Raw genomic sequence first — 15,041 nt, 5'->3', positions numbered from 1 at the left:
TTGTCTAGTTCTTGTGGTTTTTGCTACCTCTTCTCAACACTCTATGGATTGTCAGTTTCTATCACAGGCCCAAGATCATGTACTAGAATGCCAAAAACAATCTCCTATCCTTTGTTCATAAGCATTGCTGCTAGTGGGATGTCTCTATACCTCCTGGGAGATGCCCATTGTCACAAAACAGCTGGACAAGCAAAGGGACAAACCTCAAGAGACTATGCTGTAGCAGCCGCAGCACTACTGTGCATGGCTGGAGCGATAACCAGATTACATTGTTTGCAAAGCAGGCCAAATCCAAAACTGAAATCAGCAAGAGGTGACCCATCTAATCTAGCAGCTGCAGATCGCATCATAGCTTGTCAACTGGGAACTGATGCAACTGAAAGCCTACTGACTGGTTTCTATTAGCTTTGTACATCTTTTTCTTAAAGTGCCATTTCATTCTTACCATAAAAGCCTGGAAATAAAGAGAAGAATGATATAACATTCTGAACGCAACATCTCTCTGAAACATTATCCATATCCCTATTTTTAATCTTTGCAAATTAGGTGACTATCTGCAAAGGTATATTCGTTCCTTTTATAAAGTCAGTATGTTGCCCCAGGACTAAAATATATGATACCACTACTGCATTTTAGTCTGATCCTCCTTTTTTTGTCCCCGAGCAAGAGCGAAAGTGCCTAATTGTCGCTCGTTGAGATTAAGGGACTGTGACTGGCTCTATTTTTGAAGAGGATAGTCCTCAACCATTTCTGCTGAGAAGGGCAAAAAATATTTCCACTCTGATTTCCAGACAATTCACATTGTCTCTCCCAACTAACCAGGGGGCAAAGCAGTAAACACCTGCTGGATCATATAACAGAAATTGAACTATGAACTATTATTGGTCAAATGTGAACCTATAGCAGTAAAAGCTCATCTATCAAAGCTCTAGCAATAAATCCAGACATGAAGTGCCAGTGTGGATTCACCCTTTCCTTTCTGAATCCAAGTCCTTTTCAGTAAAAGACTTGGGTGTGTTTTGTACCTAGCAGAGCATAAAATGTGACATTTACTTCCATCCTTTGAATGCCATTATGTGACTTACTTGAGTTCTACTACCAAATTGCATAGTAACAGAGAATTTTACATATCATTACACTGTGAATATCAAGTGGACAGTAGACTATTCCTAAACACATATATAGGCGTACCCACCCTATGAACAGGAAGATAAGTGATCAGAGGATCACAAAAGTGACTTCTGGTTAAATTCCTGAGCTATGGAGCAACCTTCCTATTGAAATCAGGTCAGCATTCAGCCTTTTAAAAGCCATTAGGACCGTGATGGCGAACCTATGGCGCGAATGCCACAGGTGACATGCAGAACCCTCTCTGCTGGCACGCAAGCCGTCACTCCAGCTCAGTTCCACTGCGCATGCGTGTGCATCTCCCACTGGTCAGCTGTTTTTTGGGTCTCTGCCATGCATGCGCAGGGGGTGGGGTGCATGCAGGGGGAAAGAGGAGAGCAGGGGGTCACATGTGCATGCACAGGGGGTAGGTCGGCAGGGGGTCACACATGCATTGCATTATGGGCATGCACATATTTCAGTGCACAGTGACGAGAAAGTTAGCCATCACTGCACTAGGAGAATCTTTTTTCGGGAAAGCATTTTGGGCAAGATGAACGTTTAACATCTATATTAGTGCAATATGTTATTGTTGTTGTAGCATGGCCTTGGCTTTAATATTGTTTTGCTGTTGCAAGCCACTAGGAGTCTGTACAGATTATAGCAGATATTTATAACATTAATGAGTTTAATATCATAATGATTTGCTCCCAAATCAGTCCAAACCACAGATTTAAATGGGGAAAAAATCTTCAATCTCGAAGTACAGTTAAAGAAATTAAAGCTTCATTCATATTTAGAAACAGCCAAGAAAAATACCACTAGATTTGATCTGTGTTTAGGTGAGGAAAAATCCCAAGAAGGTAAAATTCAGTATCATATGTGGTGAAAGCAAATGGAATTATTTACTCTACTACAGCATTATCAATTGAAATATTTTATTCATTATTTAATCACCCCTACTGAGTTCACCCAATAGCCTTGCTGTGTCATGGAATATATTAATACATTAGGGCTTTTTTTTTTAAAAAAAAAAGAAAATTGAACTGCAGTTGTTTCCAGAGAAAGCCAACCCACTTGTATACAAATAGAAGGGCAGGTTTTCATAATTCTGAAATACAAGGATCTATCATCTGTGGTTTTATGTGTACAGCTTCTTAATAGAAGGCAAGCTCCACTCCCTCTCTCCTTGCTATACAGTAATCAATCTATTTAAGTAAGGTTGACCTCTTCAGTGGTATGAAAAACATTAATTCCTTCACATTTACTAGCCAGATCTGAGCACAATGAGAAATAGAATAAAAATAAAACAGCAGATTTACTCACAAACATGCCAAACCTGCTAACAAAACAAGGAGAAGATGGGAGGGAAAGAAAGAAGGGAGGGAGGAAGGGAGGGAAGGAAGGAAGGAAGGAAGGAAGGAAGGAAGGAAGGAAGGAAGGAAGGAAGGAAGGAAAGCATGTCTGACAATTGGGAATATTTTGTACAGGTTTCAATATCTATGTGTAAAAGGTAAATGTTCCCCTTGTATATATGTGCTAGTCATTCCCTACTCTAGGGGGCGATACTCATCTCTGTCTCAAAGCTGAAGAGCCAGCACTGTCTGAAGACGTCTCCATGGTCAAGTGGCTGGCATGACTAAATGCTGATTGCACACAGATTCCCATCAAAGGTGGTTCCTATTTTTCTACTTGCATTTTTACATGCTTTCGAATTGCTAGGTTGGCAGAAGCTGTGACAAGTAACAGGAGCTCTCTCCATTACATGGCGCTAGGGATTCAAACTGCCAACCTTTCTGATCGACAAGCTCAGCATCTTAGCCACTGAACCATCACGTCCTTTTATATAGGAATTATATAGTTTCCTATATCTATATATAGGAAACAATAATAAATTGCAAATAATATCTGTCTGTGAAATGCTTTCAACATTAGCTAGAGAATATTTATAAAATTAATGATGAATGTGGATCTCAGAAGAATATATTGAAGTCTTTGTAGGCTCATGTTGTTCACTTGAGCCCATTGGACTCTTCTAGGCTAATGGTTCATACAATGGTGCACACATCATAGCTTGGGTTCAGAACAGTGGTGGTTCCGGATCCTGTTCCAACCGGTAGGGTTGGAACGGGCCCGGTGGCATCCACATGGACATGCGCAGCATGCGTGCACACAAGCACAGCACGCACTTGCGTCTGTGAGCCTCTGCAATGCTCCAGTTGCTCCACGGAGCATCATGCAGGCGCTGTACATGCCATGCACGTGCAGGGAAGCGCGGAAGCCTTAAAAGACAGGTAAGGAGTTCGGGTGGGTGGGTGAGCCCGCCGGAGCACTGTACCGGAATGATATCCGGTGCTACGGGCAGGCTCCAGTATGCCCGTTCCAGGGTGTACCGCCTGCAACTCACCACTGGTTCAGATGTAGTCTTAGTGGGACCTCTAGGTTTACCCATCTGTTTTTCCCCTCTGGAAACTTGAAATCTACTAACCAGAGCTACATGCAAATGGCTGGCTCAGAAATAAAATGCTTCTCATCAAATGAGCAGGATCTGCTTTCACTACTTTCACAGCTAGATCTATTTTCCCTTGAAATCAAGTCCTATATTTCCCTGTCCTTTCCAAGCTGCAGTTGTCTGCTTTAGGGAGAAGTAAATGTTTTTACTGTTACTTTTGATAAATTATTTGGGACACCTGCTTTCTTATAATTTTTAGAATAACAGCCTTAGCCACTGTGACTGATTTAAGACATTTGGCAAAAATTGCAACAAATTACTATCAGTTCTTTAAATGTAAGTATGCAGAGTCAGGGTCATGTCGGGTAATTGCAGTTAGCTGAACTTGGCTGATTTTGAGAAAGCTAAGCTTAGTATCAGATGAGAAACTGCTAGGAAGTCCAAGGGTCTAGCAAGATAGGAAAGTCAAGAAAACATCCTTGAAGAAGGAGATAATAACAATTTCTCTGTTGTTGCTAAAGAAAAAAACATGGAAGTGCCAATATAGCCACCAAGAATCTAGACTGCCTCCAGGGAGACTTTTCCTTTACTGTATACAAAGACTTATGCTCCCAGTACAAACATATGGCAGCCATAACTGAGTCCATAAATTGATTGATACTGATAAGACTCAAATCCTAACACCTCTCTTGTCCATAAAATATCATTAAAGTTTCATCACAAACTTGAAATGTCAGGTCAAATGTTGACACCTGGTAAATCTACACCTTCTGTTATTCTTTTCAAAATGTAAGCGACAAGGATTCACAGAAACACAGACCTTTCCCATAAAAAAATAAAAAGGGAATTAAGGACCAAATGATTCAGCAATTCACCTGTGTGATAGACAGTTGTGTATTTGTGGAAGGTTATTGGAAGTTCTCTGGATGAAAGATTACAGTGTTAAAGAAAGATCCCATACACAGCCACAGCCACAGCCACAGTCACACACACACACACACACACACACACACACACACACATGTAGATGGATAGGAGATAGAAAGTAACAAATTGAAATTTGCTCTGGTTACATAACTGAGTTTTAAGGATGCTCCATTCCTATCTCTATCAACAGCATTATGGGTTCTCCATGGAGATACAGACTATGAAAGAGTGTGAAATATAGCTAGAATTCAGATAACATTAAAGAGAATAGTGACTAGAATCAAACACTTCAGTTATTATTATTTTGTGGTGGTCACATCACCTCTTAAGTGAATAAGGGAAATTCTTGAGGTAATTATCCAATAAATAATTGGTAAAAAGATCCTGATAACTGGACTTGAGGCGCCTTCTGAAGACTCCTGTCAGCCTCTGCTTTGCTGCTTGCTTTCGGCTGCCATTGAAACGGGGAGGGAAGGAGATAACATGGTATTTGGGAGGGGAAGCTTAAGCACAGGAGTGAATGAAGAAGGGAGTGATTTTCTCATCATCTGCTGTGCATGCTGCAGGTAGTGGAATGGCCGCCAAGGCCAACCGTCCGGAATACCAACCTGATGATGGGTTTTGAAGCTGCAGCCCACATGACACCTGTGGGATGTGGGGATTGGACTGGGGTTTGGGATTACTAGGGGGAGGGAATTGGGTCACATATTGATATCTATGATTATGTGCGCTTTTGCCTCAGATCTTGCTTTGCTAGCTGCTATTTACTTATAACCAGTAAAAGTACTCTTAATTCTGAAATATGGAGTTGAGTGGTTTCTTTCTTGGTTACTGATGGAGGCTGCCCTGACAACTCCTGTGATGTCAATAGAAGAGAATATATGTATCTCGGTGTTGAACCATGGAGTCTTTAAACTTGGTTGTGTGCTTACAGACATTTCTTTATCAGAATAGAATAGAATAGAATAGAATAGAATAGAATAGAATAGAATAGAATAGAATAGAATAGAATAGAATAGTTGGAAGGGACCTTGGAGGCTCAGGCAGAGAACTCTATATACTGTTTCAGACAAATGGTTGTCCAATATCTTCTTATTAGGTAACATCATCATACAAGTAATCATCAGAAAGCACCAAGGATTCCACAACTACTGTGATAGTTTAGGGAAACTTTTATAGGTATAGTCCCAGTGAAAACAATCAGAGCAACATTAAGCTTGATTTAATGGAATCAGTTTCACTGTTTCGAACATTATGGACACTGTCTTGGCTAGGGTTTGACCACCTACCTGTACTATGGATCTTTGCCTTCCTATGTTGAACAGAGAGATAGCACACCTAGAAAATAATTCAAAATAATTCAAAACTGTATCGGCAACCTTGAAAAGAAGCTTATGTGACTCATCTTTAAAAGTCCTAGCTGGATTACACTGTAACAGCTACAACCCAGTCAGTGACATCTATCCCGCTGGTAGCAGATCACCTTAAGGTGCTTTTAGATAAAGCAGGATTATCTGGACCCAGAAGAACAGATTTGATCAGATTTGATTTAACAGGTTAAGAAACAAGGAGACTATTGTCCTGATTTTTTCCCCTTGATGTTTCCAGTGGTCTTGTAAAACGAGAAATCACTGTGTTTGCAGGAGGAGTTCTGTAGGATGGGTGTAAGGATCATCCTCATTTTCTCATCTTTCTTATTTTCTCATCTTTACTACAAACTTCTCTGTTTAATATCTTATGATTTATCACTTGTTGTTCACATCTTATGATTAATTATTATAACAATGATTTATGATCTATGATTTATCACTTTGTTGCTTGTATGTATAATGAGAGCTTATGCACCAGAGACAAATTCCTTGTGTGTCCAGTCACACTTGGCCAATAATGAATTCTTTTCTATTCTATTCTTATTTTCTTGTACCACAGAGAGATTATTACTTTCAAATAGTCATTGGGAAATGATATGCTTCGGGTTATGTTTTACTACAGAATCCTGAAGAGGTTTATTGTTCTTCGTAACCTTTACACAAAACAGAGGCCTGAGTGAAACATTGTTAACCTACTGATAAGACTCCCTCTTTTCAGGCAAAAGAGCCCATAGAACTGCCAGACAGTTGCCTGGAGTTCATAATAGTAACAATTATTGATCATACACAGAAATTGAATCATTTCTACAAATTATACTAATCTAGGAGGACTGCAAACCATTTAAAGAACAATTTTGTACCCTGAAAGTTATTCCTGGATCCAGCAGAGTCATTTGAGACTATTTGAGCCACAATGCCATGAATTAAGGTAGAATTTAAGGTAGAATTACTACTGGGTGGGATAGTTTGGGGGTGATGGTGAACTCCAACTCAATTAATATAATGTTGAGACTCCCCTATCAAGCAACATAAATGTTCAAGCAGCATAGAATGTAATTGGCAGAATTTGAAGTAGTATAGTCAAAGGTATTGCAATAACTACACCAATCTCCCTGGATATAAAGATCTTCAGGGAATACATTTCCTTGTTTGTTTTTACCATAAGGGATGGAGTGTAACAGTGGTGGTAAAAAAAAACCACTGTTTTTTACTATCAGTTCTGTGGGCATGGCTTGGTGGGCAAGGTGTGGCTTGGTGGGCGTGGCAGGGGAAGGATACTACAAAATCCCAATTTCCTCCCAATCAGCTGGGACTCGGGAGGCAGAGAATAGATGGGGGTGGGGCCAGTCAGAGGTGGCATTTACCGGTTCTCCAAACTACTCAAAATCTCTGCTACTGGTTCTTCAGAACTGGTCAGAATTTGCTGAATACCACCTCTGGAGTGTAAGTTGGGTGCCTAGAAGTATATGCATTTATTTATTGGTTGGTTGGCCACTCTGGTTGCAGAGTGGCTAAAGTTGCATTGAGTGAGGTGCAGTGGTAATATGGAGGTATTGAAGAAGGCTGGACCAAGATTTTTTTTCAGATTGGGAAATGTGGGTAAAGTTACGTTGAGTAGAAAACAAAGGCTTACACATCTTAATACATTGCTTTTTAGCTAGTAAATGATAGGTTCATTCCCATATTTGGCAGCTTGCCTTGAAATTCAACAGTAGAATTTCTGAAGTCATCTTAATTCAGTATAATCCAATCATAAAATATTCTCTATGATGCTCAGTTCTCAAATCCCACTCCAGTTGAATGGCACAAGTTTTTCTACCATTCTAATAATGGCTTAAATCTACAATTTTACCCAGACATGTTAAAAGATTAGATTGAATTGCTTCTTGTACACATTTGATTTCTCTTGAATGCCATATTATGATTTTAATATGCAGCAAAATATTTTTAATAAATATGAAATATATTTGCATTTCATGTTTCTCTCAAACCATCATGATAACCTAAGATAAATACCATTAACCTACATACATGTGTAAAGAGTCCTGGTGGCACAGATCCTACTGTAGAATGCAGTATTGCAGGCAAACGGGCTATGGCCTAGAGTTGGATCCTGACCAAATCAAGGTTGATTCAGCCTTTCAGCCTTCTGAGGTTGGTAAAATGAGGACCCAGTCTGTTGGGGGCAATATGCAAATAATGCTTCTATACAGTAAACTACCCAGACAATGCTGTAAAGTGTAATGGGATGGATATATAAATCTAAATGTTATTGCTATTTAGTAGAAACTGGAAAACAAACTCTAAAATGCTAATATTTGTGGCTGGAAACTGTGAGGATTTTGAGTTCCACAAAAGATACTACACTATTGGGATACTTTAATTGATGGAGTAGTAGTAGAAAGGACAACGTCTGGAAGATGTGGTGTTTCCTCTCTAAGTTCCCATCTGCAAGAAAGGTGAAGCAATTCCTAATTCTTTTTCTGCTGATGGTGTATTCAGCCGAAATATCCCCACTGGAACAATTATATGCACGAGCTCCTTCCCACTCCACTTTATTGCCCTGATCTAATAAAAATGTTTGTAAATATTAATTGTCTATGAATGAAATAAGTTTTTCAGTTGACAGTAGTGGAAAATGAGCTTTCTTTGCACTGGAAGAATGAGCAGATCTGACTAAATGATAATAAATACCAGTCTGCAGGTTACATTCTAAAAACTGCATTATGTACATCATATGGAGGTATAAACTCAAAGAATAATGTTAACGTTCTAACCCTCCCTGATCACATAGTATCATTTTTGTGTTTTCCAAAATTAAACCTTAGCATCTCCCTCCCTCCCTCTCCCCCCATTCTCTCTCTCTCACATACAGAGTAAATGATCCTTTCAATAAACAATTTTGGTTTCCTATTATTCATCTCCAAGGTGCTCAAGAACTGGAAATCTCAGATGGATGCAGTCTCTTACAAATGCCTTCTTGTGATAAGTTAATGATTTTCTTATCAGAAATGCAAGCCAAGTCAGATGAAAGTTAATTAATGCCCATTCAACAGCAAGTTGACAGCTCTGTAATTTATCTATAAAAATACCTGTTGAATTGCAACTCAATATTTTAATTCCTTACTTGGGTTTATTTCTTTGTGCCAAATTCATAGCTGAAGAATTATAAGGCTCATTGAAAGATGTGGAAATGGGCTAATGAAGACTCTTTTCCTGTCACTTCTTCGTCTAACTGTTTTAAAAGCTCTTGACTGTGACTGTCATGGTATCATCTACTGACAGATAAATTGCTCACTAAACTGCAAAGAAAGACATATTTGTAAACAAGCCATCTACTTGATATTTTGAATTGCCAAAGACAGAATGACAGATACACAGTTGTACATATTGTCGATCTAAATGTCTAAATGTCTATTGGAGAATGTCAGTTCCTTTATAATATTACAATAATTCTATACTATTTCTCAATATCATCTAAAGTTCCACTTTAATCTGTTAGAGAGATATAAAATAGTTTCAGAAATATGAATGTAGCAATTTTTATGTGTGTGTTTATTACATTCACATTGGTCTAAATGAAAGAATCCACTTTGGAAATGTTGAGGCCATTATAGAATCTAAAGCAATATAGATTTGAGCTGAAAAAAATGCTTCCAATATACACCATATGGGTTCATTATTGCAGCTTTAGTCCAATATAATAATTTTGTAACTTCTCAAAGCTCTCCATACAGTAAATGAAAAATGCCAAGCTGACAGGAATTTACACGGGGGGGTGGGGGGTGAGTAGATGGAGCTCTCTAGCATCTAATCACAGAATTATTTTAACAGGATATCCCTTCACAGAATTTGGAAAGAAATTTAAAAATAATGTATCAAAACTCATTTTAGTGATTTCACCCCTGCTGGCTCTTTAGATGCCAATGGCCATTTTCTGGCAGATTAGCTCCAGAAGAGAAATATACACTTTGCTTTCTGAGTTCCTTTAGTGCTTATTGCTAGCTTTTCATTGATTTGACCAGAAAAAGGGTAGACTGAACTGGGACACAAGGAAAACCAAATCAACATGGAAAAGGTGTGGATTTGTCAGAAGAGACTCTGTGGCAGCGTGAATGGCACATAATTCATGTGTTCATGCATATATTTATTTTATACAGCACTGTATATTGAAAAACAATATATTTGAATCAGTTGAGTGCAACAATTTAGGGAATTGCATATAAACGTGTGTGTGTGTGTGTACACACACAAATTAGTGAATGTTACATATGAGAATTCTTAAAAACAAATTAATGAAATGTTGAGAGTTAAAGCAAGTATTTGACCATTGACACAGAACTTGCTTAAATCATTCCATGCTTTCTTAGTTTCAGCCAATGCTCTCCGGAGTTTTGCCTTGGCTGCTCTATGTGTCAGCTGCTAAGGGTTTACTGGCCATCTGTAGGCCTATGTTCTATGTTCCTCCATCAGTCTCTCTTCCACTGTTTCAAATAAGCTTCACTCCACATTCCAGCATATCATGTTATCTTTCTTTTCACTGCCAGATGATAACACTGCTTAAGTGCTCCACGGAAGGTAATTTGTCACTTCTGAGTCCTGAATCACAGTATTTTATGCTACCATCTATTTTCAAAAGTAGAAAACTAGAATGAGAACCTTTGTGGATCAACCATCTGTTTAGTTTTGGAGAACCCTAAGGTCAATTAAGCTTCCATTAGGTCATTAACAAGATATACTATTGACATTTGCTATGCTTGAAATGCTTATGTCTCACATGGCTTTTTCTTGTTTCAGAAGAAAACAAAGAATAGCCTCTGTGTAGAGAAATCATTGTATTTATTTTTATTTGTATCCATGTACATAGACAAGAATTCTATAAACCATGAATGTCCAACATGGGCATGTCTGCCTGAGGAGTTCTGAGGAATTGAAGCCCACAAGTCTTAAACTTTGGATGCTCCTACTATAAACCAAAGATAAATAGGTAGGGGCAAAAAAAGATAGAAGATGTTTTGTTTATGTTTTTGGCATGGTGGTAAAAGAACAAAATGGATGCCTAAAGACTTAAGTAACATCTTTAAAATTAGTGGCCCAGAAGAATGTGAACTGTTCATATTGGGTACGTGACCTTCAGCATACTAATTCTGAGGCAGGATTCCTATAAAATAACCCTAGATACTTTCAGTTTGTTCAGCTTTTATCACAGCAATACTGTCTATGGAAACTGATTGAAAGGCTGAGTAAAAAATCAAGCTGGGGGCCGAACACAAGCTTTGTATGCACATGATGGCAGATTCATTTCCTAGGAAAATTCTAGATAAGTCTGGAACCTTCCCAAATTACAGAAATCTACTGCCAATCAATACATAGAGGATACTGAGTTACTTTAGGTCTTTATTTATTCAGTTTGTATAGTCATCCACTTGACATGCAACTCAGTCTGGTGTGTGAACAATTAAAAAGCAACACTTGGCAACCACAAAAGGATTTAAATCTATAAATTGTTGAGGAGAAATGTTCAGGAGAAATGAAGTAGTGAAGTCACCAATGATGCCAATAAATAAATAAACTGGAGAAATTTAAAGAATCCAGCATTGATTTATGTACAAGATCCTTGATAGATAAGCTAATATTCATAGTGAAAGATGAAGCAACTTATGAGAGATACCAAAAATAATACAAAGGGGTTTTGGAATTTGTTGAAGACAAAAACACAAAAAATGAAAAAAGAATGTGCATCTATTGTGAACAGTGGTGGGTTCCTAACCACTTTACTGCCAGTTTGCTGAGCATGCGCATGCATGCACAATTTTTAAAAAAATACTCAGAAAAAAAAAGGAAAACAGCTGAGGAGCCCCATTTCAAGCTGCTGCCCTGGATGAGCTGGGCTTCGGAAGCTGGAATAAAGGTAAGTATAACCCAGGGGAGGGCAGGCAGGTGCACTTTTAAAAAAATAGAGAACCAGTTTGTCTCTGTTTGAAGGCAGCACTACTGGTTTGGGAGAACCGGCCTGAACCAGTAGGAACCCACCACTGATTGTGAAGAGAAAGGGATGAAGCAGCAATGAATGAGGTACAAAAGTTAGAACTTCCAAATTCCTATTTTATGTCTGTCTTCTTTTAGGGGAAAGGCTCCACAGCTAATTATGGTTGGCACCTGGGAGAAGAAAGGAGTAAGGAAAGGGTAAGAGAGAATTTAACTAATTTAAATTCATTCAAATCTCTGGGATTAGATAGCTCATATCTAGGTAATTAGCAAAAATGGTCACAGAATCTCTTTGACAGCATCTGGTGAAGGAATTCCCAGAAGACTGGAAAACAGCAAACATCATCAGTATCTTCAAAAGGGGGAGAAGAACAGGATCCAGGATATTACAGGTTTGTCAGCCTGACATTTATGATGGATAAAGACTTCAAATAGATTATATGCCCACAGTATAGTTGTCAATCCTTGGGTAGGAATATTATGATTCAAAGGAGGTAACATGGCTTTGGCATGAAGAAAGCATTCCAAATTTACCTGATTTCTTCTTTGGTAGAGGTGTTAGCTCAGTACATCAGGGAAATACCATAGACATAGAACACTTAGATATCAGCAAACGCTTTGACAGACCCCTGAATGATATTCTTAATAAAATGGTAAAATATGGGCTAAATGATACTGTTGTCAAATAGACATACAATTGACTAAATTACCATATCCCAAAAAGATGTTCTTCAATTTGGAGGAAAGCATGGGCAGAACAGAAATGTGAAAAACAAATAAAATAGGTATCAAGTGGACTGCCATGTTTGTAAGACAAATATGGAATGGAGATATAGCTTGGTAGTTGTAGATTGAAAGAGGTCTTTGTGTCCCTATTAATGGTAAACATAATGATGCAGTTGCTAAAATGGCATATGGTATCTTGTGGTACATTAACAAAAGCACTAAGTCCAAATCATGAGAAATCATTGGTTCATTATACTTTGCCCTGATCAGACTCCATTTTTAATACTGTGTCCAGTCCTAGCAGAGGTGGTATTCAGCACGTTCTGACCAGTTCTGGAGAACCGGTAGCAGAAATTTTGAGTAGTTCAGAGAACTGGTAAATACCACCAGTTTGATTGGCCCCGCCCCATCTATTTCTGCCTCCCAAATCCCAGCTGATCGGGAGAAAATGGGGATTTTGCAGTAATCTTCCCCTGGAGTGGGGTGGGAATTGAGACTTTACAGTATCCTTCCCCTGCCATGCCCACCAAGCCATGCCACGCAAACCAAGCCACGCCCACAGAACTGGTAGTAAAAAAAATTGAATCCCACCACTGAGTCCTAGGCACCACAGTTCTGGAGCAATTTCAGAGAAGGCCTACTAGAGACTTGCAAGATCTCTAGAACTCTAGAAGTAGGAGAAGTCTAAAAACTAAGAGAGAAACGGCTAAAGGATCTGTTTAAAGAAGAAGTTATGCTTAGTGTGTTGAAAGTTGATTATGGTATAATAGCAGTCCTCAAGTATCTGAAGAGCTATTAGTCAATAGCCTTGTTGTCTGTTGCCCCAGAAGGCAAACCAAACCAATGGGTCAAAAGTGGAACAAACCATCAATTGAATTGGTAAAGGTTTCATTGAAGGTCTTCAAACAGGTTGAATTCCATTTGTCAGAAACCCTGCATTGAGTAGGAGTTTAGGCTAATTGAATTCTATGAATCCTTCCAACTCTATGGTTCTATGAATCCTTCCTACCAGTCATAGTATTAATACAACAGATTGCAGAAAACTGCCACAGAAATTTTCAACTCTTCATATAACTTTCTGAGGCAATGAACACCAGTGGTAGAAGCAGGGGTTCTTGATGTTGCTGCAGGGTTTTCAATTCCCTTGCCTAAATATCTCACAACGTTAAGCATCCCTCTAACAAGATAAAAGATATTCTTACCCAAATAGTCATCTGATTGGTGCTGTGTATTTGAAAAAGGGGTTGACCTTTTAAAAGTTGTAAACCATTTGAAATAGATTTTTTTTCTGACAATACCTTTCCAAATCAGAGATGAATCTTAGAATGTCTTGATTGTCAGTCATTTTATTTGTCAAGTTTTTTTATTATTATTCAATGCATATGATAATGTATTAGCGATACAACAGATAGATAATATGCAAACATGTGTAAATCTCAAGGAATCTTGATAAATGTTAGCCAAGGAAACAATCATGCACTTAATCAATTCAGTAAAAACAGAAATTTATATCAAATGTTTGCCTAACTTCCTGACTTTCAAAGCCATATGTGCAATGCAAATTTTCACACACAAAAACCCCACTTTATTATACAGGAAGTGTCAGGGAAATCCCAAAGGGAACAGAGTATTTCCAACTATTCTAAAGTAATCCTACCCTACGCTCCCCATTTGAGGCACCATCCCAGGCTGAAGTCCCGGAAGACCAAAGTTTATCTTCAAAAGAAAAAACAAATCTCAAATTCTCTGCTTCTACCTTTATTAGCCTCAAAAGCAGCTGTGAATCAAAGCCTTTTGCTGAAGTGTTCTCTTTCTCAAATAATATTTGTAGTAAGGTTAAGAGAATCAACCATGGTAGGGAATATGAAACTGTCAATTAATGTGTTTTTTTTTAAATTTTGCTAAATATATAAAAAAAGAAGAGGAGGTGCGTATAAGGTCCTCTGAGTCTCCACTGTGTTAATACTAAATTATGTGCAGTCTATAAAGATCTTTTAGAACAAAGACTTGAAGCAGCCCTTATAAATAATTTAAATGATTTAGATAATTATATTAGAATGCAATATGCTTGTTATCTTTTTTCAATAATTTCAGACATGACTGCATGCTGTAAAGCTGCAGTTAATGTAATTTCTAGTGGGAGCAGAATAGCCCTGGTTGTCCAGGAACTGCTCGCTGTTAAGTGACTGAGCGCAGATGAATATCACCTGAAGCTAAGTTATTTTAATTGCTCATTTGTCCACATATATGATAAAGTTCTCCCCATCCAGCCTCCTCCCAGCAAAGCACAATGGTTTTAAAATGAAAGGTCCTATGAGAAGGATATAATTTGATAATATTCCTACAATGTCAAGGAAAGCATGAATTATGTTGGGAACCTAAAAGATTTAGTCCTGTTTATCAGGGAGGGGATTCAAAAATTTTAGCAACTGTTTCTCTGCCCAGTTGTTGGATTGGCATGGCCTACTCAG

The sequence above is a fragment of the Natrix helvetica genome (assembly GCF_964273705.1).
Source record: "Natrix helvetica genome assembly, chromosome: 3".
Classification (NCBI taxonomy): Eukaryota; Metazoa; Chordata; class Lepidosauria; order Squamata; family Natricidae; genus Natrix; species Natrix helvetica.
This window is presented reverse-complemented; position numbering follows the sequence as displayed.